Raw genomic sequence first — 8,357 nt, 5'->3', positions numbered from 1 at the left:
TTCTGTTTGAGGAACATACTCTTCCTCACTGATCTCACAAAGTGACGAAGACTCTTCTGATGTGTTTTCAGCCTAACATGAATGAAAGGTTGATTTTTATTGTTCATGTCTTGGATGTTTAGTAGTTGTCAGATCATGGTTTGGAAGAGGCTCCACAAAGAAGAACATTTCAGTGCCTGTCTAAGTGAACCATCACAGTGGACTTGTGTTTGTAATCAGCATGTCATTCACTGCCATGCAGCCAGCTGTGTAGTAATACTGCTGATAGAAGTGTCAGTGAGAGCAGCAATTACTTCAAATTAAATTAATTAAAATTAGTGAGAGCAGGGAATTCTGCCTATCATTCTGGAATACTGATGTCTATACTGGAATGCTGCCACTTATTCTAGATTTCTTTTCATTCTGGAATTTTGACTTTTAACTTTTAACTTTCTGTGATAGCTGTCTGTCAAACGGAGACTCTGGTCGGCGCAGATTTACCTTCGAATGAAATGGAAACAAGTAAAGGAGCGCCAACACCAAACTGGACAGGACAACCTGGACAAGACCATGCACTCATTGACAGAACCAACCTGGGTCATCAGACTCTTCATTGTTACCTTTTCCTAGTTGTTGTGGCCGAGTGGTTAATGCGATGGACTTGAAATCCGTTGGGGTTTCCCTGCGCAGGTTCGAATCCTGCCAACAACGGTTCTTTCATCTCCAAGATCACTTTATGCTCCTCCATGTCTGAGGACCAAACCCTGGCACAGTCCATCTGACACTTCCAAAAACTGTCATTTTAAAATTGCTGGGCCGAGAACAACTGGTGTGCAATGAGGAGGCAAAGGATAAAACGTCCCAGCACATTTCAAACCCAGTTTCACCCTGAGGCAGAGACTGCTTCACCTTAAGGACAAAACACCTGGGAAAGGCAGATCTCAAGGTACTACAATAGTCAGAATGATTCATCATGTGGTGACCAGATGAAAAATCTCATCTCTGGCTCAAGACTTGTTGAGATAGCATAGACAGACACACTCTCAGTCTGTCCACTTCAGTGTCAGTGAAGATTTCAGATTGTTTATTAAGTGTTCATCCTTGAGCTTTTCCAAACTTGTTGTGGACAGCATGCTGTTCATGTCAGGATGGCCGAGCGGTCCAAGGCGCTGCGTTCAGGTCGCAGTCTCCACTGTTTTATCTTATCTTATCTTCTCTTATCACTCTCTGACACAGTGCTCGAGTAGGACATCTAGTGGTGAATAAAATGAATTGCGGTGTGTGTTATTGGTTCATGGATTGTTTGGGATTTGGATCTCCATGCACATGCACACTAGTGTAGTCTCGTTCGACCACACATGGTTGAATGGTTTCAGGCTGACACAATAAAATACATTACACTTTCAGTTTCACAGCACGAAGTTGTTATACAAAGTGACATTTGAAGTCAGGGTGTCCGCGGGGTCTTAAACAGTATTAAAAGTTGATAAATCAATAGTGGGAAAATGAAGGCCCTTAAAGTATTGAAAATTCTTAATCTTAATTTGAAACGTGTGTGCAGAACTCATACAGCCCTCTCACTGCAGCCTCACACAAACAGACAGACAGTGTTTAAAGATGTTTTGCTGCTGAACAGCAGAACCCACAGTTCAGGTGAACATGTAGCGGAGGAGCAGGATTTGTTGCTACTATGTGGGTTTTGCTAATTTTGCTGTTGACCTGAATGAGTGATGATAACGAGCCGGTCATGTTCAGGGAGGGGGCGTGACGTGCTCGTAGCATCATAACAGACTGAACAGCAGGTCTGAGGACAGTATCATCTGACCTGTGTGGTTCATCCATGAAGGCTGAGTCACTCTGCCTTAAACCAGCAGTCAGCTGGTTTAAGGAGTTATAGAACATGGTTACATGACGAACGCCCATTTAAAATGTATTGTTATTATCCTGCTATAGTGGACCATTGTCTGCCAGGATGATATCTGCATACAGCTAAAACTGTAACAGACAGGATGAAAAGTCTGTCAGCTGGAGCTCAGCTTTAGAAAGAGAGGAGACACTGAGGCAGAGGAAGAGAGGTGAGGAAGATGAGAGAAGAGATACTGTAGCTGCATTAGATGAATGATGAATGTTGAAGAAAACTAAATATATATCTCAATCACAACTATTAAATAAATAATAGTGTATATAATTTTAATCATTTTTTAATTCACATTGGCACATTGGTAAAAAAGAAAAAGAAATAAGACCATGTTTCACCTCTTTCTGAGCCTCGTTAGTGCAGTAGGCAGCGAGTCAGTCTCATAAGCTGAAGATTGTGACTTCAACCCTCACAAGGGGCACTTGTTTTAGAGCCAGAATACAGATTACAAAGAGCACACTGTATATTTACATGTCATCCAGGTCATGTTCATAGAGAGCGTCTGGACTTTTTTTTCTTTTTTCTTTTTCAAGTTTTTCTTGAAGACGTTTCTCTGCTCCTCCAAGCAGCTTCATCAGTTCTAACTGTTTGGTGGGAAAAATGGTTTATATGTGGTGGAGGTGGGTCTGGGTGAAAGTCACTCTTCCAAGCATGTCCCTGCTTGCGTAAGGTGTGTTCATACTAAAGTCACACTGAAAAAGCGGCTGCAGGAGGAGAGCTGGCCCAGTTTGGTTCAGGAAGCAGTGCAGCTGTGTTCATTGATCAGCTGCTGCACGTTGGTTAGCTGAGAACAACTCAGTTTATTCAGGAGTTTACATCGAGACACCTGGACTGAAGGATTGTTTTTTGAACACGTTTCGCCACTTCTCCAAGGCTACGTTCAGACTGCAGGTCTTAATGCTCAATTAGGATTTTTTGGTGAAATCCAATTTTTTGGTGTTTACAAAATAATATGCGACTGCTACCACTCTCCTGTGTGAACGGACTGTGGCCCTGAAGTGACCCGCATGCGCAGAAGAGGACACGACGTCACACAATGTGTGCTTGTGTGGCTTTGTTTACGTTAATGTCCGAGAGTAGCCAACATAATTACATTCAAATAATATCAAGAAGAATGCTGAGAAGGAATAGCGCAGTAGCTGCAGCGTCTGTACAGAGATGCGTGTGGGTGCGGAGTGGTGGGACAGTGATGTGACTGCTTTTAGCGACACTGACTTCATTCATAACATTCAACATTCATAACTTCAGAATGACGAGAACCTTTGAATACATCTGCAGGCGCCTTTCTGTGTCACTTTCACAGCAAGACAGTCGACATCTCCCTCATCTGTGAGCCGTGCGTTGGAGTTGGGCTCTACTTCCTGGCAACAGGCGCTTGTTGCTAACAACACAGCTTGTCTGCCCGCTCCTGTGTCGCAGAATTGTGACGCCTGTCACCTTTCACTGACGCAAAAGTCAGATATATGCCCCATAGCCGTTCAGACTGAGGTCGCATTGCAAAATATCTGATACGTATCTGATTTAGGACCACATATGAAAGTGACCTGGGTCGTATAATAAAAAATCGGAATTGAGCTGTTCACACTGTCATGACAATATCAGATACAGGTCGCATTAGTCTGCAGACTGAACGTAGCCCAAGTGGCTCCATCAGTTCTACTGAACTTGACCAGATGAAGCACATCGGACTTGTTAGGTGTAAACAATTAACTCTTTGAGCTGACAGAGGAGCATAAGATGACCTTGGAGATGCTGGGGATTGAACCCAGGGCCTCATACATGCAAATCATGCGCTCTACCACTGAGCTACATCCCCCACCTTTGTTAGGGCCTGAGCACCGAGTAGTGCGAACACACACACACACACAGACACGTGCACACAGGTCTTGGTTAAGACCCTACAGGTAAGTATGGACAAGGAATGCTAAAGACAGGCACTGCGGTCTTGACAAGATTTGTCTGTGTGTGTGTGCAAGGTAAAGTGCGGCCTCCCCGGTGAGCTGCCTGCTGTCCTTCCTGGTTCTCTGGCGCACTACCAGGGGCCCCAGAATAAACAAACAAACAAAGAAAAACAAAGCATAAACTCCTGGACCCCTTCTCAGCAGCACCAGGGCGCGGCGCTGCATTAACGGTACGAGGGGCACGAGGATTCTCGTGAGTGCAGCTTATTAAAAAAAGGTGTTTTATGGAGACATGGCTGCACTCAGACATCCCGGAAACCTCCGTCGCTGCCCCCGGCTTTGTGACCATACGGGTGGACAGAGATGTGACTGGCAGCGGTAAGAAGAAGAGAGGAGGGATTGTGCTATATGTGAGTGAACAGTGGTGCAAACCCGCACATGTCCGTGTCAAGGAGCGTCTCTGTAACCCGACTGGAAATCTGCAGTGAGCCCTGAATTTTTACATGTTCAAAATATCGGTTGGTGTTGAGTATGTGACGGAGCTCAGGAGGGGAGGGGAAAAGGGTGCTAACAACGCCACCCGGGGAGGCGAGGGCCTCAACCCGGGAAATGAAAACAAGGGCACACAGGTTTGACTCACACACAGGGCAAGGGTCAGGTACCATAAAAAGAAGATTTATTTAATTACAAAACGAGTAGGATCCATATACCATGTTTAAAATTAGTTATAAAATACGTTGCCAGTTCAGTAGGTGAGATGGGTTGGGATGGCCCTGCAAAATAAATTTTAAAAAATACTGACAAGACTGAGGCTCACCAGGGCAGAGGGACAAACCAAGAGGAATCAAACTACACCTGTGACACTACACTCCAAACGAAACCCGTGAAGAACACCCACCACCAGGGAGGGGGGACCACCACCGCTGGGGTGGGAGCTGGAGGAGCTGGAGGACAGCAGAAGCAAGAAGATGCCTCGCACGCTGGGCCAGACCAAAGAAGAGCTGGGCGTGGCCGCCGCAGCTCGGTCAGGGCGGGGCTGAAGCACCGTTAATGTTTGACGGTTTGAATGTAATGTTTGAATATGAAATATTTTACCGTTTGTTGATGTTTGTTGATGTTGATGGTTACTTGTTCTAATAAGTGCAAAATGAAATCAGTTTCAGTGAGGGACAATGCTCTGGTTGTGGTTTATTGATATTATTTAACACATTTACAGGTAACTCTTACAAAGTGGTGACTAAAGAAAAATACAGGTGGAAGGAAGAGTGGCCAACAGAGACCCATCTGGTTCTGTGTCCAGTCATCAAACACAGACCGTGTGATGATGTCACATGTCACATCTATCAAGCACTCTTTATTCCTTCTCCTCCTCCACACCACCTCCTCCACCTCCTCCTCCTCCACACCTTCTCCTCCTCCACACCTCCTCCACCTTCTCCTCCACACCCCCTCCTCCTCCTTCTCCTCCACACCTCCTCCACCTTCTCCTCCTCCACACCTCCTCCACCTTCTCCTCCTCCTTCTCCTCCACACCTTCTCCTCCTCCACACCTCCTCCACCTTCTCCTCCTCCACACCTCCTCCTCCTCCTCCACACCACCTCCTCCTTCTCCTTCACACCTCCTCCACCTTCTTCTCCTCCACACCTCCTCCTCCTTCTCCTTCACACCTCCTCCACCTTCTTCTCCTCCACACCTCCTCCTCCTTCTCCTCCACCTTCTTCTCCTTCTCCTCCACACCTCCTTCTCCTCCACCTTCTCCTCCTCCACACCTCCTCCTCCTCCACACCTCCTTCTCCTCCACACCTCCTCCACCGTCTCCTCCTCCACACCTCCTCCACCTTCTCCTCCTCCACACCTCCTTCTCGTTCTCCTCCACACCTTCTTCTCCTCCACACCTCCTCCACCTTCTTCTCCTCCACACTTCCTCCACCTTCTTCTCCTCCACACCTCCTCCACCTTCTTCTCCTCCTCCACACCTCCTCCACCTTCTCCTCCTCCTCCTTCTCCTCCTCCACCTCCTCCTCCACACCACCTCCTTTGTGCTGGAAAAATAAACTACAGCCCACTGTTCAAACGTGCATCTGTTCAGCAGCTTCACACCTAACGATTGTTCGTTATAATTTTCAATGTGTTAAAATGAGGTTTTAGCCTTGACTTGGTCAAAAATTGATAACGACATTGATTTTGATACATTATTTTTAATGGAACAATGAGATTAAAATAAAAAATTTACCATTAGGACGAGTTTCAGTGTATCCAATTTTTAAAAATCTACTTTTCAATGCACCTGCAATAAAAGAAATTTCTCACCACTCATTTATACACAGCCCAATACACTGCTCAAAAAGATACAGGATCACTTGAACACCACAATGTAACTCCAGGTCAGCCACACTTCTGTGGACTCAGCCTGTCCAGTTAGGATCAACACTGACTGTGAGTCAGGTGCTGACCACAGACCAGTTCTCTGCTCTCATCCTTTCTGCCTGATGTTTGCTCACTTTTGCATTTTGTCAGTGCTCTCAGCCCTAGAGGTAGCATGAGGCGGTGTCTACAACCCACACAGGTTGCTCAGGTAGTGAGTTTTTTTTTAATTTCTTGATGGTCTATTAGGTATACATTAAAACAATCAGTCACGATGTCAGTGCACTGGCTTGTTAGTTAGCTGCTGTCTGTTAACCTAAGCCCATCCATTAATGACGGGCTGAGTAACATTAAACTAAAGTAAGCTAGATTCACACGGTAAAATACATGGCATACATGAACAAATATTGCCTTTCATTATCATCCATTTACCAGCCTCTCTGTTGACTTGGTGCCCAGTCTGCCCTATGACACATAGTTATCAAAATGAGTAGTTCCCCTAACTGGTTGTGTGGACACATTACAACCTTTTATGTTGCTTACTGAAATCACTGTTATTGCTGACAAAAAATTAGATTATCTATTTCTTTTGTTTTTCTGTTGTCTATAACAAGTGCCAGTAATTAGTGATACCTCAGTGGGGGAAATATGTTGCTTAATTGTTTGAAGATGCATTGATATTTTGCTGCATGTGAAAGGCTAACAGGGTCAGTGAGTCCTAATCATGTGTGGTTTCATATTAATGTGCTGCTTTGGTGCTATAATGCTCTCAATGAATGAAGTTGTGTGGGACAGTGTAAAAGCATCAGTGCAGCTGTGACTGGGTAAATGACTGTGGTCTGCCATGTTTGGTTACTGTGGTTAGTGCAGTGTGTTGTGACTGAAAGTGTAATAAGGAGAGGCCATAGATGATGAGTGCTGTGTTAAAGCACACTGTCATCACCTTGGTAGCATTAATATGTGGGACAGCCTTTTTACTAATTGACAGATGTAGTTCTTGTGTGTGTTGTGTGTTGTTCTGCTGCTTCTGATGCAAATGTGTGCTTCACTCTTTCATCACTGGCAGTTTATACGATTTAAATCAGGTTGACAGACTGGTGTTTATAGTACGTGTGTAATGTGGCTGAGGGACAGACTAAAGCTGTGAGAATGCACCTGCTGGTTGTTGTTGGTTTGTGCTGACTTTGCCTCTATGCTGCTTCAGACTTGTTTTTGTGTTATGCTGTTCATTACATTAAGCAGTGAGGCTGTCTACAGAAGACGTGATCTGAACTTTGTCAGTCATGGCCTCTGGCAGCCATTTTGTCTTGTGCTCCCATGTCAGCCATTTTGTTTCTGTGTGTGGACTGTGGATAATCAGCTGCCTCTTTGTAGTAGTAACATGGATGCTCATGTGTGGGTTAGCCTTTTTTAGCTCATTGATATGTGGTTGTAGATTGCAGGGACCTTTCTGTGTTTGTGAGTAATTAACAGAAGTCCTGGATTAGTAATGAACTTTAAATAACAAGTACAGCTCCCAGTCTGCTAACAGGGTCACTCACACACCATCAGTGTGACCTATATGCATCATGGTGATGGTTGTTTCTTGACCTGTGTTTATTTTGCAGCCATGCTGATTCATATTTGTTACTTTTTGTATGCTATGCTGTTGTAAATTGAGCTGCCTGACACCTATGCACAGCACCGATGATCCTGAAATTGTATTAATCACATACTGAGCTGCTTGTGCTTCCATGTCAGCCATCTTTTTTCTGATAGAAGGTTTTCAGGCTTACAAAATGGCTGACAGATGTCTGTGGATAATCAGTCCCTCTTTACTTAGTAATATTGATGCTAGTGTGTGGGTTAGCCTATTTTTATTTATATTGATTGGCAAACTAGGAGCTGTACTATGTCAAAGATCTGACTGTGGTGTGGTTTTCTGTGTGATATAAGATTCTACATTCACCTCTTTTGCTGCTGTGTGTCTTAGCCTGTCTGACAATAGCTGTGTCTCATTTCAGGGTCTGCATCCTTCGGAGTGCGCATTTTAAGGCCGCTTACGTCACAAAGCTGCGCGAAGGCTGTCCCAATTCGCCAAAAGTCGAAGGGTCCTTCAAATGCGTCCTCCAAATGCGTCCTCCTTTTGCCTGAATTTGGAGGATGCATCGCTACCATCCTTCGTGGCCTTAAATATCCCACAATGCTTTGCGGG

General features: G+C 44.9%; 2 non-coding genes across 2 annotated transcripts; one reads left to right on the top strand and one right to left on the bottom strand.

Annotated features, from left to right (window-relative positions):
- The first annotated feature begins 608 nt into the window (after positions 1-608).
- Positions 609-690, top strand: trnas-uga (transfer RNA serine (anticodon UGA)). The gene has a single exon. It is a non-coding gene; the product is annotated as a tRNA-Ser (tRNA).
- A 2,951-nt stretch (positions 691-3,641) lies between these two features.
- trnaa-ugc (transfer RNA alanine (anticodon UGC)) lies at positions 3,642-3,713 on the bottom strand. Its single transcript has one exon. It is a non-coding gene; the product is annotated as a tRNA-Ala (tRNA).
- Between the last annotated feature and the right edge of the window lie 4,644 nt (positions 3,714-8,357).

Source organism: Parambassis ranga, unplaced genomic scaffold (assembly GCF_900634625.1).
Source record: "Parambassis ranga unplaced genomic scaffold, fParRan2.1 scaffold_21_arrow_ctg1, whole genome shotgun sequence".
In the NCBI taxonomy this organism is placed as follows: Eukaryota; Metazoa; Chordata; class Actinopteri; family Ambassidae; genus Parambassis; species Parambassis ranga.
This window is presented reverse-complemented; position numbering and strand designations above follow the sequence as displayed.